Source organism: Hyla sarda, chromosome 2, assembly GCF_029499605.1.
Source record: "Hyla sarda isolate aHylSar1 chromosome 2, aHylSar1.hap1, whole genome shotgun sequence".
NCBI classification, from domain to species: Eukaryota; Metazoa; Chordata; class Amphibia; order Anura; family Hylidae; genus Hyla; species Hyla sarda.
In genome coordinates this window covers 307075194-307103049 of record NC_079190.1, presented here as the reverse complement: position 1 = coordinate 307103049, position 27856 = coordinate 307075194, and the positions used below count along the sequence as shown (strand labels likewise).

Genomic DNA, 27856 nt, shown 5'->3' with positions numbered 1-27856 from the left:
ATCTTAATCCTTTCATTACTTATCAGCTTCTGAAGTTAAGGTTTTTCTTTTCCGTCTAAGTCCTCTCTGATGACACGTGTCTCGGGAACCACCCAGTTTAGAAGAGGTTTGCTATGAGGATTTGCTTCTAAACTGGGAGGTTCCCGAGACACGTGTCATCAGAGAGCACTTAGACAGAAAAGAATAACTTTAACTTCAGAAGCTCATAAGTACTGAAAGGATTAAGATTTTTTTTAATAGAAGTAATTTACAAATCTGCTTAACTTTCTGGAGCCAGTTGATATATAAAAAAAAGTTTTTCCTGGAATACCCCTTTAAACAACACAATGTAACTTCAAGTCAATCACACTTCTGTGAAATCACACTATCCACTCAGGAAGCAACACTGATCGACAATCAATTTCACATGCTGTGGAGCAAATAGAACAGACAACAGGTGGAAATTATAGGCAATTAGCAAGACACCACCAATAAAGCAGTGGTTCTGCAGGTTATGACCACAGACCACTTCTCAGTTACTATGCTTCCTGGCTGATGTTTTGGTGACTTTTGAATGCTGGCGGAGCTTTCACTTTAGTGGTAGCATGAGACAGAATCTACAACCTACACAAGTGGTTCAGGTAGTGCAGATCATCCAGGATGGTTCATCAATGCGAGCTGTGGCAAGAAGGTTTGCTGTGTCTGTCAGCATAGTGTCCAGAGCATGGAGGCGCTACCAGGAGAGAGGCCAGTACATCAGAAGATGTGGAGGAGGCCGTAGGAGGGCAACAACCCAGCAGCAGGACCACTACCTCTGCCTTTGTGCAAGGAGGAGCACTGCCAGAGCCCTGCAAAATGACCTTCAGCAAGCCACAAATGTGCATGTGTCCACTCAAGCGGTCAGAAACAGACTCCATGAGGGTGGTATGAGGGCCCAACGTCCACAGGTGGGGGTTGTGTTTACAGCCCAACACCGTGCAGGACGTTTGGCATTTGCAAGAGAACACCAAGATTGGCAAATTCGCCACTGGCGCCCTGTGCTCTTCACAGATGAAAGCAGGTTCACACTGAGCACATGTGACAAACGTGACAGAGTCTGGAGCCGACGTGGAGAATGTTCCGCTGCCTGCAACATCCTGTAGCATGACCAATTTGGCGGTGGGACAGTAATGGTGTGGGGTGGCATTTCTTTGGGGGGGCCACACAGCCCTCCATGTGCTTCCCAGAGGTAGCCTGACTGCTATTAGGTACCGAGATGAGATCCTCAGACCCCTTGTGAGACCATATGCTGGTGCGGTTGGCCCTGGGTTCCTCCTAATGCAAGACAGTGCTAGGTCTCATGTGGCTGGAGTGTGTCAGCAGCTCCTGCAAAAGTAGGGCATTGATGCTATGGACTGCCCGTCCCCCAGACCTGAATACGATTGAGCACATCTGGGACATCATGTCTTGCTCCATCCACCAACGCCACGTTGCACCACAGACTGTCCAGGATTTGGTGGATGCTTTAGTCCTGGCCTGGGAGGACATCCTTCAGGAGACCATCCACCACCTCATCAGGAGCATACCCAGATGTTGTAGGGAGGTCATACGGGCACGTGGAGGACAGACACACAACTGTGCCTCATTTTGACTTGTTTTAAGGACATTACATCAACGTTGGATCAGCCTGTAGTGTGGTTTTCCACTTTGATTTTGAGTGTGACTCCATATCCAGACCACCATGGGTTGATAAATTTGATTTCCATTGATAATTTTTGTGTGATTTTGTTGTCAGCACATTCAACTATGTAAAGACGAAAGTATTTAATACAATTAGTTCAATCATTCAGATCTAGGATGTGTTATCTTAGTGTTCCTTTATTTTTTTGAGCACTAGTATATCGCTATCAGTGTTTCCCAACCAAGGTGCCTCCAGCTGTATAGGCTGTTCGGGCATGCTGGGATTTGTAGTTTTGCAATAGCTGGGGGCATCCTGATTGGGAAACACTGATTTATGCATGTGTGTATATATCAATGTTTCGCAACCAGGGTGCCTCCAGCTGTGGGAATACTACAAATCCCAGCATGCTGAGAGTTGTAGTTTTTGCAACAGCTGGATACACTCTGGTTGGGAAATATATGTGGGAAGCCTATGGCTGAATTTGTGGGAGGGGCCGGGTGTATTTAACGTCCAGCCTCCCTGCAGCCGGGACGTTCGTGTCTACAGCGTGGTGGACGTTGGAGGAAGGTGACGTCAGAAAGCTGGGACTTCCGGTTCCGGTCTGAGAGCGGCGCACGTTGAGCGGGCGGTATACGTCTCCGTCTCCAGGCTGATTTCAGAGTTCGGGTAAGTGCCAGGTCCCGGCGCCTTTTCCATGGTTACTGGTTTTTGTCTAATACATAGCTCCGTTGCAGGGATGGTTCCCCTCAGGTCCATGTACGATATGGGATCAGTCCTCGGAGGACTTTGGAGGGTCCATGGATGCAGGCGCGGGAGTCTGATGCAGTAGGTGTATAGCATTGTCACGTGATGCAGACCGGAGGGGGGGGGGGCGGGAGGGGTGATGGCCGTACCCGTAAGTGTCATACAAAGTTAATCATTCGGTAAACTGCATAGCTGTTGCTACACGTCAGGATGCTGTAGGGTCATTAAGGACCAGCTTGTCACACATGATTATGTGGCTAGTTATGTCGCAGGGGATTGTCATATCATGCATTTATACTTTGCAGGCATAAGAGTGCTTGGTGGAAGTCCTGTCAACAGTCAAGACTCGTAGGTATGTTCTAGGATATATATACTAGCACTTGGGAACTAGAGGTTGTTATAAGTTGATGCAAAAGTTTATCTGAATATACTGACAGCGGTGGTCGGTTCGGGCAGTGCGTGTGCTGTGGTTGCTCTGGAGACATGGTTTCGGGGTACTGCATACAGTGGGGCGGTGGTCATGTCTCCGGAGCGGTCATCGACTGCGTATTCTTGGAGAGGTCCCAGCATACTATTAAAAGGACAGTAGCGTAGTACGGACCAAGCCTCAGTGGCAACTTGGCGAGTTGGCTTCTGACGCATCAGGGTATGCCATAAAAAAAAGTGTGTTTATTTATCTACGACTGGTCCCACGGCTGACATTTCCAGGACCTACAGGACACTACACATAGGAGTAGGTGGTAATCTGTATTCCTGACACACTTTCATATGATTAATGACTACTGACATATTTTCAGAGCATACCACACGTTACACAGGAGTAGGCATTTAACCCGTTGTCCTGACACACTTTCAGGGGGGTAACCTACAGCTGGTTTGCTGCTGACACGTTTTTTTTTTTTTTTCAGAGCATACCTTACGGTACACATTGAAGTAGGTGTTAGCCCGTATTCCTGACACGCTTCAGGGGGGTAATCTACAGTTGGTTTGTTGCTGACATGTTTTCAGAGCATACCACACGTTACACATATGAGTAGGAATTTAACCCGTTGTCCTGACACGCTTTTCAGGGGGGATAACCTACAGCTGGTTTGCTGCTGACACATTTTCAGAGCTTACCTTACGGCATAAATTGAGGTAGGTGTTAGCCCGTATTCCTGACATGCTTTTCAGGGGGGCAACCTACAGCTGGTTTGCTGCTGACACGTTTTCAGAGCATACCACACGGTACACATATGAGTAGGAATTTAACCCGTTGTCCTGACACGCTTTCAGGGGGTAACCTACGACTGGTTTGCTGCTGACACATTTTTCAGAGCAAATATACGGCAATAATGAGTGATTACAACTGTCTCCTGACATATCTTGAAGGAGGGAGCCTACGACAAGCCAGCTACTGACAAGGTTTCAGAGCTAAATTGCACGATTCATAGGCACGATGTAACACGTTTCTTTTAACACGGTTCCACAACAAGGGCTTGCGCCATCATCATGCATTTAGAATTTCACTTGTGGATAGTGTTATGGTGGTATTAATATTGGCCGCGTCACGGTTCTACGAACAGGGTTACCACGGTAGTTGGGACGGTTCACAGTGTCTTTGTGGCTTATCGGACTAGGATAGTTGTTTCTATAGGTGGTACACGGTGAGGTGGTAGGCACCTGGGCCGATAGTATGAAATATTGTAGCATGCTTAATATGTCGTGTTGTCCTAGGTCCTTGTCTGACGATTGGCGGTTGTAGTTGGCATGTCAGTAGCTAAAGGGTGTGATCAGGTCGAGTTGGTAATCGTATGTGGTTTTCATGTCTCGTTAATCTCTCCCCGGCACCCGTTACAGCCCGGACAGGTGGTGGCATCATGTCGACCACATCAGACATTGAGGAGACGTTGTCTGTCCCAGAAACCCCTGCCAGTAGTTCCGAGCAGGGAGTAGGCACCACGTACAGGTCATGGACAATTCCCAGATTGATGGAGGAGCTTCGCAAGAAGGGAATTCCATTTCCGGCGTCAGCCAGGAAAGCGGAGCTGTATAAGCTGCTAATGTCAGGACAGGAAGCTAGCGGTAGTCAGCAGGACATGTCAGGGCAGACCGTGGCCACGTCTCTGGCACAGCTACACACTATGATGAACAGCATGATGTCCTCTTTGTTCAGCCTGCAATCCAGAATGGACACGTTTGAGAGGGGTAGTGCATCCCAGGCATCAGCCCTCCTGCAGCAGTTGCACCGGCAACCCCAGCTATACCCATGGTGGCAGCTCCTGTAGGTAGGGGAATAACGCCTCCAAAGATCACGCCATCTCACTTTATTCCCACTGCCATCCGTAAAGATATTCTTGACGGCAAAGACGTTAACCTGGCATCCTTGCTTATCAGCACTCAGGACATCACTGAGACAAAGACAGTAGCGTGTGGGGAGGTGTCAGTAGTCTTTAAGAGTAAGGATGCCAGGTTAAACAGTAAGCTCACAATAGTTGAGTTTGTAATTGCTTTCCGTCTGTACAGAGATGTGATTTGCACAGAAAAAAAAGAAAGGAGGGAGGAGCTGGATCTGTATAAGTTATCAGAATTTGAATTCAAATACAGCGGGTCATACTTCTATGAGTACCACAAGTCCTTTGCGGCAAAGGCAGCGGCGGGGGTCAGTCAGTTCGCTTACGAAACAGACTGGAGCGTGGTAGACACCGAACTGTTTTGTAAGCATTTCACTGGGTTGAAGGCATCTACCTGCACAATCTGCCAATCCATTTCGCACACAGCCCTGTGGTGTTCCAGCATCAGCCACGAGCCAGAGCCAAGTACCAGTAGGGGGGTCATGGCCTCATCTGCTCCCGGTCATAAGTTCTTGTCTGCTGTAGACAAACTGGGGCGCCCAGTGAGATACCTGGGCAAGAGCCAAGTGTGCAACAATTACAATTTGTCGAGTTGCAACTTCAGTAACTGTAGGTTGTTGCACGTGTGCTTATTTTGCTTCCAGGCCCATCCCAGCTCAATGTGCTCCCAGAAGTCACAGCAGTCTTGACTAGGCGGAGTCCAGGTGGATGCGTTGGCTTGTGTGTTGGCGGATCCCCCGGAACAGGACTGGGTACAATGGTTACTCACAGGCTTCAGAACGGGTTTCCACACAGGGTTAGTGGCGTTACCTCAATCCACTTTTGAATGCGAGTATCTATTATCAGCCATGAAACAGCCCCAGGTGGTTACAGAGTTGATACAGCAGGATTTGGACAAGGGCTTCATCATCGGGCCATTCCAGTCTTCCCCGTTCGAAGTTTGGAGGGTCAGCCTGGTCGGGGAGTTGACGGGGAAATTCTCCAATAAAAAACATCTAATTTATGATTTTTCCGCCCCGTATTCCTCTGTGGTACCCAGTTTAAATGCCCTGATCCCATCTGAAGAATTTTCTATGAAATATGCCTCTATAGACCAAGCTATCCAGGTGATTCTTCAGTTGGGACCAGGCACATGGCTAGCAAAGGCAGATATTACCGATGCCTTCAAGTTGTTACCAGTGGCCGAAGAGTTGTGGAAATGGTATGGCATAAAGTGGCAGGGCATGTACTATTTCACGTCAAAACTAATGTACGGCTCAAAGAGCAGCCCTTGGTTATTCGAACAGCTGGTACGAGCCTTGCACTGGGCGCTGGTAAATGTGACAGGTTGTAGACACGTTATACATCACCTGGACGATTTCCTCCTGTTAGATTCCCCAGGTTGCGATCCTAACAGCCTGTCAGCGCTGAGGTCATTGTTCAACACCCTGGGTGTATCAGTGTCTCGGAGCGTCCAACGGTCACTATCACGTTCCTTGGCGTGGTACTAGACACGGTAAAAATGCTGGCCAGTCTGCCGGCAGACAAGCTAAGTAGAATTAAGGAGACCATCCAGAAATTGGTGACATCAAGGGTTGAACTCCAGAGCTTGTTAGGTATGCTGGCCTTCGCTATGCAGATAAATCCGCAGGGAAGATCTTTTGTATCAAGATTGTTGGCGCTACTGTCACTAGCAACAAAGCCAAGTAGTTGGGTCAAGTTAAGTCCTGAGGCACTGGCAGACTTCAGCCAGTGGAATGCTGTGTCAATGTTTTTGCCTGCAGTCACTGGTGACACTCCAAAAGTGTACACGGATGCTACAGGTACATTGGGTTTTGCGGCAATCCATGGCGGTCAGTGGATGGCCGGCCGATGGCCACCGGAGGTCCTGGAGGTCCCTGGGTTCGGCCGCACTTCCGCCTTGTTTGAAGTGTATCCCATCGTGGCTGCAGCACATGTTTGGGGGCCCTTATGGTCTAACTCCACGGTCACATTTTTCTGTGACAATTTGGCCACAGTACAGGCAGTAAATAAGGGCAGATCCAAGTCATTACAGGTCATGAGTTATTTGCGCAGACTGGTATGGATAGCACTACAGCACAATTTCATTGCACTGCACGTAGCAGGAAGTTGCAACACAGCGGCTGATGCCTTATCCAGGGGTAATTATGATCTCTTTTTTCAGGTCACACCAGGTGCGGATCCAGTAGCCACCCCAGTGCCTTCACATCGTGTGCTGATGCTGGATTGAGGCGTTACTCCCTGATAGCAGAAACCTTAGTGAAAAGTTCACTAGCCCCGAGAACAATGAAGGCTTATGCAGCAGCTATCAGGTTATACAGCTCCTTTCTGGACAGACACGCCTTGCTGTGGGGCTTCAACATTCCCACCATACTACAGTTCATTGCCTTTTGCCACTCTGACTTGGGCTTGTCATACAACAAAATAAAGTTACATATATCCGGGATACAACACTACCACGCATTACAGTTCCCTGGGGAGTCTTCCATATGCTCGGCACATGTTATCAAAGCTGCTTTGAAGGGGGTTAATTCTAAATCCATCCCGCGGGTGGGTACACGGCAGCCTATCACAGGGGATATGTTTAGGGATATGTCGACTCTTCTCGACTCCGCTCCATTTGGGTGGTTTCGTAGCAAGGTCATCAAGGTCGTCATATACTTAGCGCTCTATGAGTTTTTGAGGCCCGGGGAGTTTACTTGTGCATCACGCTCAGCACCTTTCGTGGACAAAGCCCAACTTAACATTAAGCAAAGTCATGCAGAGCTGATACTGCGGGTCACAAAAACCTGCAGGGAGACTACTGTGGTTCGGTATTATCCCTCCAGCAACCCCTGGTGTCCACTAGGGGTACTTACTGAGTGGGCAAGTATCATGAACAGCCGATCGGAGGTGAGGCCATTGTTGTCGTTTGATTCAGCACCTCTCACCACTGTACAGTTTGTCAGTCACGTACGCACATTGGTTAGGCTATTGGGTCTTGACCCGCGCTGCTACTCGGGACATTGATTCTACATAAGAGCAGCCTCTAAGCACGGAGTACCGGTCCATATACTAAAAAAGTTAGGCAGATGGAATTTGAATGCCTACACTGCATACATTCCCAACCCCCAGCTGGAAATGGCGGATGTGTTCAGATTTTTGGTATTGTAACAAATAAAATAAAAACCTAGCTGTGTTATTATTTTTGCCCTCTAGAGGTGTGCCCTCGTTCGCGGTTTGGACACAATTCAACCGCTGTTAAGAATTAGTGATAGGGTCAGTTAGTTTCAACCTAGGTTAAGGCATGTGTCTTTAGTGGTAGGATGTGTGGTGGACGAGCTTGTTAAACAGCAGATCGAGACAAGTGTTGGTAAGTACGTCCAATTTCCAGTAATGTGGGCCACTACCACAAATATTTTTTTTTTTCCTATGATATTTACAGACACACAGTAGTGCATTTCAGGGGGTGTAATCCAAACTTCTCTCTCCATTGTGTCCAAACATCCGGCGTCAAGATTAAGACACTGAATAATCGTGAACTGTCCCATTCAAATTAATGGGATCAGTTGTAGCATCAGTTTCCCTCTGATGCATGCCTGATATATGTGAACCCGGCCCCATTCGGTCTGCAGGGTGCCAGCATATAGCAGGTATATACCACTATATGTGTCAGGATCCGGACTGGTATGCGGAGAGGACACGGGTGGTGGATCCTCTGTGTCAGTGATGTGATGGCGTGGGCCGTACCAGGGGAACGGAATCTAAGGGATTACTGGTTTTCCCCAGAGCCCGCCGCAAAGCGGGATGGACTTGCAGCGGCAGGTAACCCCCAGGTCGTTCCACCCGATAGCGACTCGACCTCACTGACAGCTGAGACAGGCGCAGTACACAAGGACAAGGCAAGAGCAAGGTCGGACGTAGCAGAAGGTCTGGGCAGGCAACAATGGTCTGGATACACAGGCAATGGAACACACAGAAACGCTTTCTCAGGGCACAAGGCAACAAGATCCGGCAGGGACAGGAAGGGGAAGTGGGTTTATATAGTGTAGGGAGTGTTAGGAACTAATTGGGCCAGGCACCAATTAATGGTGCACTGGCCCTTTAAATCTGAGAGACCCAGCGCGCGCTAGAGAGCGGGGCCGCGCGCGCCGGACTGAGCAGAAGGACGGGGCCGGTGAGTGACACGGGATGCGACCCGTGGGCGGGCACGTCCCGCCACGGGGATCGCATCCCCGCCAAGGGACACAGAGCAGCGCTCCCGGTCAGACTCGCTGGGAAGACAAGCAGGAAAGTGATGCCGCGAGCGTTCCAGAGGGGAAGCTGGGCCCGGAGTGCTCGGCATTACAATATGTTACTGTATGTGAGAATATTAGTCTATGTATTGTGGTTTTTTATTTAGGAACAATATAGCGGTATTGTGTGTGTCTAGCAAATATTGTGTGTCTACAGGGACATATGCTTTGTGGATCTCTTAACCCTTTCAGGACTCAGCATTTTTCCGTTTTTGCACTTTCGTTTTTCCCTCCTCACCTTCTAAAAATCATAATGCTTTCAGTTTTCTACCTACAGACCCATACAAGGGCTTGTTTTATGTGCTACCAATTTTACTTTGTAATGACATCAGTCATTTCACCACACAGTCTATGATGAAAAAAAAAATGATTTGTGAGTTTTTAGCAGATTCAGTTTCTACCCAGTGCACCTTTTGGTAAAAGTGACACATAGTTATTTTGTAGGTCCATATGGTTTCAAGGATACCCAATTAATGTAGGTTTAATTTTTGTATACTAATTTAAAAAAAGATACAACTTCATGGACCAAATTTTATATGTTTAAAATTGGCATCTTCTGACCCCTATAACTTTTTATTTTTCCGTATATAAGGATGTATGAGGGCTAATTTTTTTTGCACCGTGGTCTGTAGTTTTTATTGGTACCATTTTTTTTTTTTTAGGGGACTTTATGATCGCTTTTTATAAATTTTTAAGGGTATACAAAGTGACCAAAAATACGCAATTTTGGATTTTGGATTTTTTTTTACGTATACGTCATTGACTGTGCGGTTTAATTAAGACTATATTTTATAGTTCGGACATTTACGCACATTGCAATACCTCATATGTTTATGTTTATTTTTGTCAACATATTTTTTCTATGGCAAAAGGGGGTGATTTAAACTTTTATTAGGGAAGGGGTTAAATCACATTCATTACTTTTTTTTAATTACTTTTATTACACCATTTCTTAGTCCCCATAGAGGATGACCGTCAAATGGAGAAGCGTGGCCCCACTTGAGAATTTGCAACCGCTGACGTGGAGGTACGTAGGTCTTGCCAGGAAGAAGAAGGCGCAGGTCCACGGGAGCGACGGAAATAAGGCGTTCTGGTGGGATAATATATTGAGGAGTTAACTCGTGGCCAACACATCAGAAGAGCGAGACAGAGCATCTGCCCTAATGTTCTTACAAGCCGGACGGAAATGGATCTCAAAATTAAAGCGGGCGAAGAACAGAGACCAACGAGCCTGAAGGGGATTTAGTCTCTGAGCAGATTGGAGATAAGCCAGGTTCTTGTGGTCCGTGAAGATTTTCAAGGGATGAGTGGCGCCCTCGAGTAGATATCTCCATTCCTCCAGTGCTAATTTAATAGCCAGCAGTTCTCTGTCCCCAATGGAATAATTTCTCTCTGCGGGAGAGAATATCTTCGAAAAGAAGCCACAAGTTAAAGTCTTGCCCCTGGTAGACTTCTGGGTGAGCACAGCTCCAACAGAGGAGGCATCCACTTCAAGAGAGAAGGGCTTGATGGAATCTGGTCTAGAGAGAACAGGTGCTGAGGCAAAGGCGGCTTTCAGGGACTGGAAGGCCTCTTCAGCTTGGGAGGGCCAGGATTTAGAGTTAGCGCCCTTTCTAGTTAAAGCCACAATAGGGGCCACCAGAGTGGAATAGTGTGGGATGAATTGCCTGTAGTAATTAGCAAAGCCCAGAAATTTTTGTATGGCTCGGAGTCCTGAGGGGCGTGGCCAATCCAGAACTGCCGTGAGTTTGGCTGGGTCCATTTGAAGTCCTTGGGCTGAGATAATGTACACCAGGAAAGGCAGGGAGGACCGTTCAAAAATAAATTTTTCAATCTTAGCATATAGGTGGTTTCTCCTAAGACGAGTGAGAACTTGTCGCAAATTGGAGGAAAAGACAAGGATGTCATCCAAGTATATGACCACACAGGTGTAAAGTAAGTCCCTGAAAATATCGTTGGTGAATTCCTGGAAGACGGCGGGTGCGTTACAGAGGCGTTAAGGGCATCACCAGGTACTCGAAATGGCCATCCCTTGTGTTTAAGGCGGTCTTCCAGTCGTCTCCCTCACGGATACGGATCAAATTATAGGCCCCACGAAGATCCAATTTGGTGAAGACCTTTGCCCCTCGGAGACGATCGAAAAGTTCAGGGATATGGGGCAGAGGGTAACGGTTCTTGATGGTAATTTTATTAAGTCCTCTGTAGTCGATGCAGGGTCGGAGGGAACCGTCCTTTTTAGTCACGACGAAGAAACCTGCCCCAGCAGGAGAAGACTTTCTTATGAATCCTCTCTGTAGGTTCTCTCGTATATAGTCGGACATGGCAAGAGTCTCAGGAGGTGAGAGAGGATAAATTCTGCCCCGGGGTGGAGTAGAATCAGGTATGAGGTCGATCGGACAATCATAGGGTCTGTGAGGAGGAAGGACCTCGGCTTGTTTCTTGCAGAAGACATCCGCAAAGGAGTGGTATGGCTCGGGCAGATCAGGAGGCGGAGAAACTTGCGGGTCCCAATATCCCAATGCCCATCTGCAGAGGCTGGGTGCGGTACTGCACCGTGGCAGAGTATCTCTCTCCGTTAACAGTAGAGATGAAGAGCGGCTTGGGTAGACGGACTATTGGAATACGGTACTTGTCTACCAAGGAGGCGTGGATGAAGTTGCCAGCTGAACCGGAATCCAAGAAGGCGGCAGCGGAGAAAGAGGACTTGGAAGAGAGGGACAACTGCACGGGTATGATGAGGCATGGAGAGGAAGAGCAATGCCTCTCCCACGTTTACTAGGTGCGAGCGTTTCCCGAACGCGGTGGACATAGAGGTCAATCTCTAAGGAAGTGCTCGGTACTGGCACAGTAAAGACACAGGTTCTCGTCTCTGCGACGGCTTCGTTCTTGCGGAGTCACGTGCGACCGATCCACCTGCATGGCTTCCACTGCGGGATGCCCTGTAACGGGTTGAGGTGGACGCAGAAAAACAGGAGCCAGACGAGGGTAGCGTCTAGGACGAGCTTTTTCCTTTTCCAGGAGGAGTTCCTCATGTCTCTTGGTGAAACGCTTGTCTATCCTAGTGGCCAGCAAGATGAGGTCACTAAGGGTGGAAGGTAGCTCACGTGCAGCCAGAACATCCTTTATCTCGCTGTTAAGTCCCTTCTTGAATGTGGCACAAAGGACTTCATTGTTCCAGTTCAGTTCAGAAGCTAGGGTGCGGAATTGAATGGCATAATCATCCATGGTAGAACCTCCTTGGGTCAAGTTTAATAAGGCAGTCTCTGCGGAGGTAACCCGGGCAGGTTCCTCGAAAACATTCCTGAACTCCTGGCAGAAGCTCTGGACGGAAGAGGTGGCTGGATCAGCGCGGTCCTATAGTGGTGTAGCCCAGGCCAGGGCCTTCCCGGACAGCAAACTGAGGATAAAGGCTACCTTGGCTCTCTCAGAAGGGAATTGGTCGGACAGTAGCTCGAGGTGTAGAGAGCACTGCGACAGGAACCCACGGCACTGCTTTGGATCTCCGTCATACTTGTCAGGCAGGGACAAACGGATTCTGGAACCAGTGGTTACTGCAGGCGGAGGTGATGTAGCAGGTGCAGACAGAGGGACTGGCTGTTGCTGAGAAGGCAGAAGCTGCTGCATCATAGTGGTCAGCTGAGCCAGCTGTTGACCCTGCTGGGCCACAATGGAGATGAGGTCCGCTAGGCTTGGCAGGGGAACATCAGCGGGATCCATGGCCGGATCTTACTGTCACAAACCGGCAGGACAGGTAGTGGATCCTCTAGACCAGAGGGGCGATGGCGCGGGTCGTACTGAGGGATCGTTCTAAGCAGTTACTGGTCTTCACCAGATCCCACCGCAAAGCGGGATGGATTTGCTGCGGCGGTAACTACCAGGTCGTGTCCCCCAGTAACGACTCGACCTCTCTGGCAGCTGATATGGCGTGGTACACAGAGAGCAGGCAAGAGCGTAGTCGGACGTAGCAGAGGTCAGGGCAGGCGGCAAGGGTTCAAAAGCGAGTAGTCGGTAGCAACGGGTTCGGCAACAGGCAAGGCAATACAAGGCTACAGGGAACGCTTTGTCAGAGGCACAAGGGCACAAAGATCCGGCAAGGGCAGGAAGGGGCAGGTTACATTTATTGGGAAGGGACAGGGGTCAGTAACCAGCGCACCAATCAATGGTGCGCTGGCCCTTTAAATTTACAGAAGACAGACCGGGACGCGGTGCATGAGCGGGGACCAGCCGCCATGGCAGCAGCGTCCCCGACACAAGAGGACCCGTGCTCCCGGTCAGATGCGCCGGGATCCCTAGGAGGGGGGCCGAGGAAGCAGACGCTCCGGTCCAGAGGAGGGGATCGGAGCGTTCACTGTGACATTAGATCAGTGTTATTGGCGCTCTTGCCGATCCAGCCGATTTCACTGCGGCCGTCCCAAACAGCCCGACTGAGCTGCCGGGAACGGTTTTACTTTCCCGTTTGACACGGCGATCAACTTTGATCGCCACGTCTAAGGGGTTAATGCTGGGCATCACCGCGATAAGTGATGTACAGCATTAGACATGGGTCCTGGCGGGTGATATCCGCTGGGACCACCCAACTATGATGCGGGGTCAGCCCGTGAGCCCACATCATAGCAGGGGAGCTGGCACAGGGCATACAGGAATGCCCTGCGTCCTTAAGAGGTTAATAAACTTGCAACACTCTTGGCATGTTACATCCAGAATTAACTAAATGTGACTGACGTGTTCGGCTTTTGGGGCCCAACTTTTAATTTTGCCCAGGGCCACATAAGTCTAAAACCAGCCCTGCTGCCTGGCACTGTACTCTGTGATGGGAAGTTATCTTCACATCACAGATTCAAATTTGCCATTCAGAGCGGTAATTGGCCAGATGGTGTCAGCCAATCACCACTATCAGCGGCATATACGAATCTGTGATGTGATGATAACTTCACATCACAGAAGTATACAATGCAGGCAGGGAACCAGAGAAGTGCGGTCAGAAGATGACAATTTTAAACATATAATTTTTTGTGCATGTAGTTATGATTTTTTTTCCAGTAGTAAAACAAAATCACATCTATATAAGTAGGGTATCATTTTAATCATATGGGGGGAGATTTATCAAAACCTGTGCAAAGGAAAAGTTGCCCAGTTGCCCATAGCAACCAATCAGATCGCTTCTTTCATTTTGCAGAGGCCTTGTTAAAAATGAAAGAAGCAAGCTGATTGGTTGCTGTGGGCAACTGGACAACTTTTCCTTTGCACAGGTTTTGATAAATCTCCCCCATGGACCTTACAGAATAAAGAGGTGCCATTTTAATGAAAAATGTACTGTGTAGAAATTTTTTCTTCAATTTTGTCGCACAATGATTTTTTTTTTTGTTTCGCTGTAGATTTTAAGGTAAAATGACTGATGTCATTACAAAGTAGAATTGGTGGCACAAAAAATAAGCCATCATATGGATTTTTAGGTGCAAAATTGAAAGGGTTAGGATTTTTAAAAGGTAAGGAGGAAAAAACGAAAGTGCAAAAACTGAAAAACGCTCGGTCCTTAAGGGGTTAAGGACAGATCACAGCAGGTGTAACTCCTGACACCCGTTGCGATTGTCCTTCATCCTTGTGAGATGCAGAGCAGCTTTCTTCTGCGCTTTCCATCTCTACACTATATGGCCGGCAAATGATGTGAATATAAATTCATATCACTGATTCATCAATGCTGCTCAGATCGGTGATTGGCTGGCACCATCTGGCCAATCACTGCTCTGAGTGGCAAATATGCATCAGTGATGTGAGTTTCTATTTATATCACTGACCGGACGGAATACATAGCTGAGATGCGGCGTGCTGTATGGAGCAGCTCGCCGCATCTGTCTGGGGCAATCTGTCTATTAGTACAAGTACTACTACTCCCAGCATGGTAAAGTAGTAGTAGTACCTAAAAAATGAATTATAAAAAATATAAATTTTTACAATGAAATGGCCCCTTTATAAATTTTTTATATTGTCAGCTACATTTTTAGATCCCTGCCTGCTTACATAAATTTGTCCCTGTTTACAAATGAATAAAAATTTTGTTCAAACAAATATAAATATCGTTAAATACAATTTTTTCCATCATTGGTAAACAAAAAAAAAAAAAAAAACAGGGGCCAAAAATGCAATTTCCACACAAAGGTAAAAATGCCAGAAAAAAACGCAAAATACAGTGGAATTTTTTCTGGTGTTTTTGCTGGCGTTTTTTTCACGGAAAAAAATGAAGGCCAAAAAGCCAAGTGGAAACTTAGCCTAAGAGTGGCAATGCTAACTGCTAAACACAATGCAAATCTCACTCTGTCAGGTTAGGGTCTGATTTTCAGCCCCCTATCTACAAAATGCACAGTGAGAATTCAATTAAGTATTCACCATAAGTATCATGGATCATGCTATGCTGAGTTTCTATGTAAACAACAAAATGCAACAAAATGCAATGTTGGAACCTAATGGGCCTCATTTACTAAGAGTTTTGGGTTTTTACTAGTAGGAAAAGTTGTTTAAGACATGTAGGATTCCTCTCTATTTGCTATTGGGAAAAGTCGGGAACATTTTCTGACTAGCTTTTTCTAGGTCGATATTTCCAGCCATTTACCCACAGGATTTTCTGTGAATTCCATAGTAAATCGGTCGTGTTGTGAAACCACGCCCCTTTTGGTCGACCACGCCCCCTTTTGTGAAAGACCAAGCCCTTTTTTCGGGTTTGTTGGATTTTTCAGGGGTACAAAGTCGCACAATGGCGCAGACATGTCTCAGACATGTCTCAGACAAAATAACCAGACGAAAACTGGTCGGTTTCAGCTTAGTAAATGAGGCCCAATGTATAGGTATGCAATAATAGCCCTAATTGGAGATCCGACTATTTGGGCACTAGAATTCTCTGTCTTTTCAATTACACAAGCAATGGTCTTAACAATAGCTGACCACTAAACTGAGGACCACAGACTCAGTGCATACATTGAATTTAATATTAAAGGAAAATGGTCATCTGTTCACCCACATTGAACCCAATATACTGGTTACTGATACAAGGGCAAGTTAGGCACCTATTCCCATTTTGATGCAGATCAGCCACAATGCTATATAAGGGGAGGTCGCACAGGTGCAAAATACTTTTGAACAACCACTCTCCCGCCTCCTACTCATGAAGGGGGGAAGTTGCTTAGTATTATAGTTGCACACAGATAAGGCAATATACAGGGTGACAGTAGCATGATAACGTGTAGTAAGCCAATATGGTGCGCTACATCTTATCATGTTACTGGCACCCTGAATATTGCCTTATCTGTGTGCAACGATAATACAAAGTAACTACCCCCCTCACTAGTAGGAGGTGGGTGAGTGGTTGTTCATCACTATTTTGCCCCTGTGTGACCTCCCCTTATATAGCATTGTGGCTGATCTGCATCATAATGGAAATAGGTGCCTAGCCTGCCCTTGTGTCAGTAACCAATAAGTGGCCTTTTTTCTGTGATTTTTTTTCAGCAATTACTTCATGTAATCTTAATCTGTTAAGGATGAAGGGCATACCTGTATGAGATCCAGGCTGGAGCAATCGAGCACCGAAAACACTAATCAATGCTAGTGTATGCAATCAATGTATTGCATGTTATAGTCCCCTATGGGGGCTATAACAGTGTAAAAACTAAAGTGTAAAAGAAAGTTAATAAATGTGATTTAACCCCTTCCCTAATAAAAGTTTGAATCACCCCCCTTTTCCCATAAAAAAGGGGGGTGCGTAAATGTCCGAAATATAAAAATAAAACTGTTGATTAAACCGCACGGTCAATGACGTACATGTAAATAAATTCCAGTCCAAAATAGCGTATTTTTGGTCACTTTTTATACCATAAAACATTTATAAAAGGCAAGTAAAAAGTCCCATCAAAGCAAAATTGGTACCAGTAAAAACTTCAGATCATGAAGCTAAAAATTATCTCACATACCTCCCTGTATGCAGAAAAATAAAATAGTTATAGGGGTCAGAAGAGGACATTTTTAAACATATTCATTTTTGTGCATGTAGTTATGATTTTTACCAGAAGTAAAACAAAATCAAACCTATGTAAGTATGGTATCATTTTAATCGAATTGACCTACAGAATAAAAATAAGGTGTAATTTTTACAGAAAAATGCACTGCTTGGAAACAGAAGCACCCAAAATGTACAAAATTACGTGTTTTTTTTTTTTTTTCAATTTTGTCCCACAAATATATATTTTTTTTTTTGGGATATCGGATATCGCCATAGATTTTTTGGTAAAAGGACTGATGTCATTACAAAATACAATTAGTGCCACAAAAAAAAAAAGCCACATATGGGTCTGCAAATACAAAATTTAAAAGGTTATGATTTTTAAAAGGTGAGGAGGATTAAAGGGTTAAAGGATTTGCCTTATTTTTTTTAAGTGGTCAAGCTGGGTCCATACTAATCAACACTTCCTCATCCTTTCTGAACATGCAGAAAATATCAACTACAGTTGTTGTCTTTTTCATGAATAACGCTTCTCCAGAGCAGTGTTGTACAAAGAAATAGCTTAACCCCTTAAGGACCCAGCCATTTTACACCTTAGGACCCGGCCATTTATTGCACATCTGACCACTGTCACTTTAAACATTAATAACTCTGGAATGCTTTTAGTTATCATTCTGATTCCGAGATTGTTTTTTCATGACATATTCTACTTTAACATAGTGGTAAAATTTTTTGGTAACTTGCATCCTTTCTTGGTGAAAAATCCCAAAATGTGATGAAAAATTTGAAAATTTTGCATTTTTCTAACTTTGAAGCTCTCTGTTTGTAAGGAAAATGGATATTCCAAATATATTTTTTTTTATTCACATAGACAATATGTCTACTTTATGTTTGCATCATAAAATTTACGTGTTTTTACTTTTGGAAGACACCAGAGGGCTTCAAAGTTCAGCAGCAATTTCCCAATTTTTCACAAAATCACAATTTTTCAGGGACCAGTTCAGGTTTGAAGTGGATTTTAAGGGTCTTCATCTTAGAAATACCCCACAAATGACCCCATTAAAAAACTTCACCCCCCAAAGTATTCAAAATGACATTCAGTCAGCATTTTTACCCTTTAGGTGTTTCACAGGAATAGCAGCAAAGTGAAGGAGAAAATTCACAATCTTCATTTTTTACACTCGCATGTTCTTGTAGACCCAATTTTTGAAATTTTACAAGGGGTAAAAAGTGAACATGTACTTCTATTTGTAGCCCAATTTCTCTCGAGTAAGCACATACCTCATATGTCTATGTAAAGTGTTCGGCGGGCACAGTAGAGGGCTCAGAAGGGAAGGAGCGACAAGGGGATTTTGGAGAGTACGTTTTTCTGAAATGATTTTTGGGGGGCATGTTGCATTTAGGAAGCCCCTATGGTGCCAGCACTGGAAAAAAAAACACATGGCATACCATTTTGGAAACTAGACCCCTTGAGGAACGTAACAAGGAATAAAGTGAGCCTTAATACCCCACAGGTGTTTCACGACTTTTGCATATGTAAAAAAAATTCAATAAAATGTGTGTTTCCCCCCAAATTTCTCATTTTTGCAAGGGTTAATAGCAGAAAATACCCCCAAAATTTGTAACCCCCATCTCTTCTGAGTATGAATGTACCCCATAAGTTGACCTGAAGTGCACTACGGGCGAACTACAATGCTCAGAAGAGAAGGAGTCATATTTGGCTTTTTGAGAGCAAATTTTGCTCTGGGGCATGTCGCATTTAGGAAGCCCCTATGGTGCCAGGACAGCAAAAAATACCCACATGCCATACCAGTTTGGAAACTAGACCCCTTGAGGAACGTAACAAGGAATAAAGTGAGCCTTAATACCCCACAGGGGTTTCACAACTTTTGCATACGTAAAAAAAAAAAATGTTCACTAAAATGTGTGTTTCCTCCCCAAATTTCACATTTTTGCAAGGGTTAATAGCAGAAAATATCGGCCAAAATTTGTAACCCCATCTCTTCTGAGTATGGAGGTACCCCATAAGTTGACCTGAAGCGCACTACGGGCGAACTACAATGCTCAGAAGATAAGGAGTCATATTTGGCTTTTTGAGAGCAAATTTTGCTCGGGGGGCATGTCGCATTTAGGAAGCCCCTATGGTGCCAGAACAGCAAAATAACCCCCACATGGCATACCATTTTGGAAACTAGACCCCTTGAGTAACGTAACAAGGGGTACAGTGAGCATTTACCCCCCAATGGTGTCTGTCAGGTCTTTGGAACAGTGGGCTGTACAACATTTTTAATTTGCACAACCCACTGTTCCAAAGATCTGTCAGACACCAGTGGGGTGTAAATTCTCACTGCACCCCTCATTACATGCCGTGAGGGGTGTAGTTTCCGAAATGGGGTCACATGTGGGGTTTTGTTTTTTTTGCGTTTTGTCAAAACCGCTGTAACAATCAGCCACCCCTGTGCAAATCACCTCAAATGTACATGGCGCACTCTCCCTTCTGGGCCTTATTGTGTGCCCCCAGAGCACTTTGCGCCCACATATGGGGTATCTCCGTAGTCGGGAGAAATTGCATTACAAATTTTGAGGGGCTTTTTTCCCTTTTACCTCTTGTCAAAATGAAAAGTATAGGGCAACACCAGCATGTTAGTGTAAAAAATTTATTTTTTTACACTAACATGCTGGTGTAGACCCCAACTTCACCTTTTCATAAGGGGTGAAAGGAGAAAAAGCCCCCCAAAATTTGTAAGGCAATTTCTCCCGAGTACGGCGATACCCCATATGTGGCCCTAAACTGTTGCCTTGAAATACGACAGATCTCCGAAGTGAGAGCGCCATGTGCATTTGAGGTCTGAATTAGGGATTTGCATAGTGGTGGACATAGGGGTATTCTACGCCAGTGATTCCCAAACAGGGTGCCTCCAGCTGTTGCAAAACTCCCAGCATGCTTGGACAGTCAATGGCTGTCTGGAAATACTGGGAGTTGTTGTTTTGCAACAGCTGGAGGCTCCATTTTGAAAACAGTGGCGTACCAGACGTTTTTCATTTTTATTGGGGTAGGGGTATGTGTATATGTAGTGTTTTTTACTTTTTATTTTATTTTGTGTTAGTGTAGTGTAGTGTTTTTAGGGTACAGTCACACGGGCGGGGGATTACAGCGAGTTTCCCGCTGCGAGTTTGAGCTGCCGCGCAAAATTTGCTGCATCGCAAACTTGCAGCCTGATACTCACTGTAAGCCCCCTGCCCATGTGAATGTACCCTGTACATTCACAGGGGGGGGGACCTCCAGCTGTTGCAAAACTACAACTCCCAGCATGCACAGTCTATCAGTGCATGCTGGTAGGTATAGTTTTGCAACAGCTGGAGGCACACGGGTTGGGAAACACTGAGTTAGGAAACAGACAATGTTTCCCAACCAGTGTGCCTCCAGTTGTTGCAAAACCACTACTCCCAAACATTCTCAGGCATGCTGGAAGTAGTAGTTCGGCAACATCTTTAGAGCCAGATGTTGCCGAACTACAACTCCCAGCATGCTTGGAGTTGTAGTTTGCAACATCTGGAGGACTACAGTTTGCAGACCACTAATACAGTGGTTCCCAATCTGTGCCCTTCCAGATGTTGCAAAACTACAACTCCCAGTATGCCAAAACTGTCCAGGCATGCTGGGAGTTGTAGTACTGCAACATCTGAAGGGCCAGATGTTACAGAACTACAACTCCCAGCATGCCTGGACAGTAAGGGCATGCTGAGAATGTGTAGTTTTGCAACATCTGGAAGGGCACAGTGATCCCAAAACTGCGGACCTCCAGATGTTGCAAAACTGCAACTCCCAGCATGCCCAGATGCCAAGGGCTGTCTGGGCATGCTGGGAGTTGTAGTATACAGGGTCCCAATACAGCAATGCATGTCGCTTTACGGCGACGTGCATTGCTGTAAAGGGCCCGACCGCGGCTGAAGATCAACTCACCTGTTGCCGCCACCGCCGTCTTCATCGTCGGGATCCGGGTCTTCAGGGACGAGGTAAGTACCGGGGCTGGTCCCCAGCACTCCCCCGTCCCCCGCCGCGTCCTCCCGTCTTCCTCCCGTCCTCTCCGGACTTCCAGGGGCCGGGCAGTTTGGGAGGAAGTAACCGCCCCCCCCCCCCCCCCTGCGATTGGTCGGTTAACTAACCGACGGATCGCAGGACATAGGAGGAGGTGGCAGGCTTGCCACCTCGCTCCTATACTTTAGCATGGTCCTGGCTGTCTGTGACAGCCGGGATCATGCAAAATTACTGGGCGATCGGGTCCCAGAGACCCGATCAGCCCGGTATCGCCGCAGATCACAGCGACAAATCTGCGGCCTCTTCCGGCGCATGCGCAGGTAGTTTGTTTTTGTTTTTTTACCAATAAAGTTTTTTTTGTCTAATTGACAAACTGTCTGCGCATGCGCAAGTACGCAAGTGCTACGCTAACAGCGTAGCTTCGCGCAAGCACAGACAGTTTGTCAATTAGACAAAAAAAACTTTATTGGTAAAAAAAAACTACCTGCGCATGTGCCGGAAGAGGCGGCAGATTCGTCGCTGAGCCACGGAAGAAACAGGAAGAAAAAATTTGCCTTGGACGTCAGAAGATCCCACTTACCAAATACAACATGGTGGAGGCCGAGGTGCACAGCAACCCACTGGAAGAAAAAGGGGCCAGCTTCCGGATCTTCACAAAAGGTAAGAAAATACATATATACCGTATTTTTCGTCCTATAGGACGCACCGGCGTATAAGACGCACCCAATTTTTAGGGTCAAAATCTAAAAATATTTAGATTTTGAACCCAATAGTGGTCTTCAACCTGCGGACCTCCAGATGTTGCAAAACTACAACTCCCAGCATGCCCGGACAGCCGTTGGCTGTCCGGGCATGCTGGGAGTTGTAGTTTTGCAACATCTGGAGGTCCGCAGATTGAAGACCACTGCATAGGAGGTAATACTCACGTGTCCCCGCCGCTCCGGACCCGTCACCGTTGCCCTGGATGTCGCTCCATTGCTGTCGCCGTGTCCTCGCCGCTCCGGAACGTCTCTGCTGCCGGCCGGGTATCCTCGCTCTCCGTCGCCGCCATCACGTCGTTACGCACGCCGACGCACGTACGCGACGACGTGATGACGAGGAAGGAGAGCGCCGGCCATACAGGGGATCCCTGAACGGAGAAGACACCGAGGAGGCAGGTAAGGTCCCCCCCGGTGTCCTGTAAGCACTAACCCGGCTATTCAGTCGGGCTGTTCGGGACCACCGCGGTGAAATCACGGCGGTCCCGAACAGCCCGACTGAACAGCCGGGTTAGTGTCACTTTCCCTTCAGACGCGGCGGTCAGCTTTGATCGCCGCATCTGAAGGTTTAATACAGGGCATCACCGCGATCGGTGATGTCCTGTATTAGCCACGGGTCCCGGCCGTTGATGGCCGCAGGGACCGCCGCGATAGGGGTGTATTCGCCGTATAAGACGCACCGACTTTTTCCCCCCAGTTTTGGGGAAGAAAAAGTGCGTCTTATACGGCGAAAAATACGGTACATAATCACAACACACATAAAAAAACACATACTTATACACACATAACACACAAACATAATAACAAAAAACAGTATAAGCAAGGGAGAACCCCTTTAAAGCAGTCACTTAGCTTCACAGGATTTTTAAGGGATGGTGGTCAGACCCCAACCTGTCAATAGTTTATAACATATCCTAGGGATATGAGATAATTAACTTTGGTGGAAAAACACATTTAGAGATGGTGTTGAGTACAGGAGTATGCTATTACATTATTAGTATAACCAATTCATTAACCCCTTGGTGACAGAGCCCATTTTGACCCTAAGGACCAGAAAATTTTTTTGCAATTCTGACCATTGTCACTTTAAGCATTAATAACTCTGGGATGCTTTTACTTTTGAATTTGATTCTGAGATTGTTTTTCCGTGACATATTCTACTTTATGCTAGTGTTAAATATTTGTCCATTCTTTCATAATTTCTTGGTGAAAAATGTAAAAATTTCATGAAAATTTTGACAATTTTTCATTTTTTTCACTTTAAAACTCTCTGCTTATATGAAAAATAGACATTCCAAATAAATTATATATTGATTCACATATACAATATGTCTACTTATGTTGACATCATGAAGCTGACATGTTTTTACTTTTTGAAGACATTAGAGGGCTTCAAAGTAAAGCAGCAATTTTCCAAATTTTTATGAAAAATTCAAAATATGTATTTTTCAGGGACCAGTTAAGTTTGAAGTGGATTTGAGGGGCCTTTCTGTGAGAAACCCCCCATTAGGGAGGTGAAAAGTGCACCGCTCAAAGTATTCAAAATGACATTCAGGAAGTTTGTTAACTTTTTAGGTGTTTCACAGGAATAGCAGCAAAGTGTAGGAAAAAAATCTAAATCTCAATTTTTTATTTTTACTAACATGTTCTTGCAGCCCCATTTTTTTTTTTTACTTTTTACAAGGGCTATAAGGAGAAAAAGACTCCTAAAATGAATGTGTAGCCCAATTTCTTTAGAGTATGGCAATGTATGTGGATGTTAAGTGCTCTGCAGACGCACAACATGGCTCAGGAGGGAAGGAGCAGTTTTGCAATTTTGGAGAGAGCATTTTGCTGAAATGGTTTTTGGGGGGCATGTTGCATTTAGGAAGCCTCCATGGCACCAGAAAAGCAAAAAAAAAAACATGCCATACTTTTTTGGAAACTACACCCCTCAAGGAACGAAACAAGAGGTATAGTGAGCCTAAATACCTCACAGGTGTTTGACAACTTTGCGTTGAAGTTGGACGTGAAAATGGAGAATTAGATTTTTAACACTAAAATGATGGTGATACCCCAATTTTTTCTTTTTCCCAAGGGGTAATAGGATAAAATGGACCCCAAAAAGTAAATCCCAATTTCTCCTGATTAAGAAGATGCCCCATATGTGGACGTTAAGTGCTCTACTGGTGCACTACAATGCTCAGAAGAGAAAGAGGAAAATTTGGCTTTTTGAAAGAGAATTTAGCTGAAATGTTTTTTGGGGGGCATGTTGCATTTAGCAAGTCCCCAGGGTGCCAGAACAACAAAAACTAAACACATGACATGACAAGAGGTACAGTCATGACACATGACAAGAGGTACAGTGAGCCTTAACACCTCACAGGTGTTTGACGACTTTTCGTTATAGTTTGACATGAAAATGAAAAATTTAATTTCAAACACTAAAATGCTGGTGTTACCAGAAATTTTTCATTTTCAAAAGGGTTAATCAGAGAAAAATCTCCCCAAAATGTGTAGCCCAATTTCTCATGATTAAGTAAATACCTCATATGTGGACTTAAAATTGCTCTGCGAGTGCACTACAGGTCTCAGAAGAGAAGGAGCGCTGTTTCTGTTAGAAACCCCCCATTAGGGAGGTGAAAAGTGCACCGCTCAAAGTATTCAAAATGACATTCAGGAAGTTTGTTAACTTTTTAGGTGTTTCACAGGAATAGCAGCAAAGTGTAAAAAAAAAATCTAAATCTCAATTTTTTATTTTTACTAACATGTTCTTGCAGCCCCATTTTTTTTTTTTTTACTTTTTACAAGGGCTATAAGGAGAAAAAGACTCCTAAAATGAATGTGTAGCCCAATTTCTTTAGAGTATGGCAATGTATGTGGATGTTAAGTGCTCTGCAGACGCACAACATGGCTCAGGAGGGAAGGAGCAGTTTAGCAATTTTGGAGAGAGCATTTTGCTGAAATGGTTTTTGAGGGGCATGTTGCATGTAGGAAGCCCCCATGGCACCAGAAAAGCAAAAAAAAAAACATGCCATACTTTTTTGGAAACTACACCCCTCAAGGAACGAAACAAGAGGTATAGTGAGCCTAAATACCTCACAGGTGTTTGACAACTTTGCGTTGAAGTTGGACGTGAAAATGGAGAATTAGATTTTTAACACTAAAATGATGGTGATACCCCAATTTTTTCTTTTTCCCAAGGGGTAATAGGATAAAATGGACCCCAAAAAGTAAATCCCAATTTCTCCTGATTAAGAAGATGCCCCATATGTGGACGTTAAGTGCTCTACTGATTTGGCTTTTTGAAAGAGAATTTAGCTGAAATGTTTTTTGGGGGCATGTTGCATTTAGCAAGTCCCCAGGGTGCCAGAACAACAAAAACTAAACACATGACATGACAAGAGGTACAGTCATGACACATGACAAGAGGTACAGTGAGCCTTAACACCTCACAGGTGTTTGACGACTTTTCGTTATAGTTTGACATGAAAATGAAAAATTTAATTTCAAACACTAAAATGCTGGTGTTACCAGAAATTTTTCATTTTCAAAAGGGTTAATCAGAGAAAAATCTCCCCAAAATATGTAGCCCAATTTCTCATGATTAAGTAAATACCTCATATGTGGACTTAAAATTGCTCTGCGAGTGCACTACAGGTCTCAGAAGAGAAGGATCGCTGTTTGGCTGTAGGAGAGAGAATTAAGCTGTAATTGAAGTTGGGGGCAATGTGCATTTACAAAGCCCCCATGGTGCCAGAACAACGGAAACCCATTTTGGAAACTACACCCCTCAAGGAACGTAATAAGCATTACAGTAAAAACTTACACCTCCCAGGTTTATTGAACATCGGGTTGTAAATGTGAACATTTTTATTTTTAACACAAAAATTCTGGTGTTACCCCAAGTTTTTCATTTTAACAAGGTATAATTGAACAAAAAAAAAATTTAGCCCAATTTCTCATGAATAAGTAAATACCTTTATATGTGGAAGTAAATTGCTCTACAAGCGCACTATGAGTCTCAGGAAGGAGAAGGAGCGCTGTTTTGGCTGGAATTGTAGTTGGGGGCCATGTGCATTTTCAAAGCCCCCATGGTGGCAGAAAAGAGGATCCCCACAACTGTGCCATCTTTTTGGAAACTACACCCCTTAAGGAACATAACAATGCTACAGTGAGTATTCACAACTCACAGGTTCTTTCACTGAATTGCTAGTGTTAGACCATTTTTTTTTAACAGGGATTATAGGGAAAAAAAGCCCCCCAAAATTTGTAGCCCAATTTAGTTACAGTAAGGAAATACCACTCATGTGGATGTAAAGTGCTGTGCGGGTGCACAACAGGGCTAAGGAGTGAAAGAGAACCGGGCACTTTTGAGGCCTAAGGTGGTGATTTGCCCTGCAGTGGCATAGTTTTCGACCTAAAATCTATAAAAATAAAAAAGGCAAATGACCAGAATTTTGAAACTACACCCCTTAAAGAATGTAACAAGGGGTACAGTGAGTATTTACACCTCACAGGTTTTTGAAACAGTTGCAAGTAAAATTGAATTTTTTTTAATTTTTTTATTTAAATGCTGGTGTTACACAAAATTCACAAGGGCTAATAGGAGAAAAAGCCCCCAAAAATGTTTAGCTCAATTTCTCAAGAGTAAAAAAAATACCCCATATGTGGACGTAACTTGCTGTGTGGGCAAATAACAGGACTCAAGACTCATAGAGCTATGTTCGCATTTGAGGGCTATGACATTTCATTACCTGGTGGTTACATATATTCAGAGGAAGATAAAAAAAATAAACTCCCACCTGAGGAATATTTATAGGGGTGAAGTGGACATTTGGAACGGACGGGTGTTTCTTATATTTACTTTCCAGGAATGGATGAAGTGTAGTTTAGGAAAAAGGAAAATTGCAATTTTCCAACTGATATGCTATCTGTGTACTGAGTATGATGACCCAGAGCATAGCCAAAAGTAAAACTTTTTCCCTCCACAAACCCTATGCTCTGCTTCATCATTATGGGAATGTATTTTTGAGTAGCCATCCCTAAACTGTTACCTGAAAATGCACACACCGCTGAGTGGAGGAGAGAGCACTGCGCATTTGAGGCCTATGTTTCTAACTGACATTTCAGTAACTGACAGTTACATACATTCAGAGGAAAAAAAAAAAAAAAAGAAACAGCCACATGTGACCATATTTTGAATGGACGGGCATTTCCTAGATTTATTTTCCAGGAATGGATGAAGGGTAGTTTTTTGAAAAAAGAAAATTGCCCAGAGTATAGCCAAAAGTAAAAATTATGCCCACCCCAAACCCTATACTCTGATTAATCATTCTGGGAATGCGATGTGTGTGGCTGTCCCTATTCTGTTACCCCAAATGCGCACACCGCTAAGGTGTAGAGAGACTGCTGCGCATTTGAGGCAACCTGATAACCCCTGATGCAAATGACTCTGACACATGACCCAATACCACCAGAGGTCTTAACGGGGGTATTATGTAAATGTTTTATTTTATTTTTTGGGGGGGGGTTAAAAATTTGGAGGACAATGTACTGTGGACAGGTACGTTGGGGTCAAATCAAGGGGAATTAAAATTGGGAAAGGAGAATTTAGTGCTCCATCGAAGTGTGATACTCCCTGAAGCAGTTTTTAATGCAGAGGCCTGGATGATCAGGGCAAGTGTCACACTGAGCGGTGGTGTCCTTCCGTATCCCCCTCCTGTGACACACTCTGCATTTTTTCTGGGAATCGTCTCTTCTTTCCAGTGTGGGGGAACTCACCTGGAAAGTGTTGGCCTGGGACAATCCTGGCGCATACAGTTCTGGAAGTGCTCAGGGCCGCTCCCCCCTGTTCGTCAAAGATCAGTGCCTTTTATGAGCACCTCCTGGAACTGTAGAAATCTCCCAGTGTTGCCAGCGCTCCGGTATAGTACATATGCGTTGGCAACCTGGACCATGTAAATCGCAACTTTTTGTACCATGCCCGGGTTTTGCCCATGACCATGTATGGCTTGAGGACGTGATCAGACAGATCATCTCCCCCCATATACTGATTGTAGTCCACAATACAATCAGGCTTGAGGACCGGTGCCACGGTACC

At 45.2% G+C, this 27856-nt stretch overlaps 1 long non-coding RNA gene across 1 annotated transcript in view; it reads right to left on the bottom strand.

Moving 5' to 3' along the window:
- LOC130357910 (uncharacterized) overlaps positions 1–26860 on the bottom strand; it is an 83423-nt gene extending 56563 nt beyond the window's left edge. The window contains exon 1 of the long non-coding RNA XR_008889320.1: positions 26811–26860. This is a non-coding gene — a long non-coding RNA (uncharacterized LOC130357910). The remainder of the gene's footprint in view (positions 1–26810) is intronic.
- Between the last annotated feature and the right edge of the window lie 996 nt (positions 26861–27856).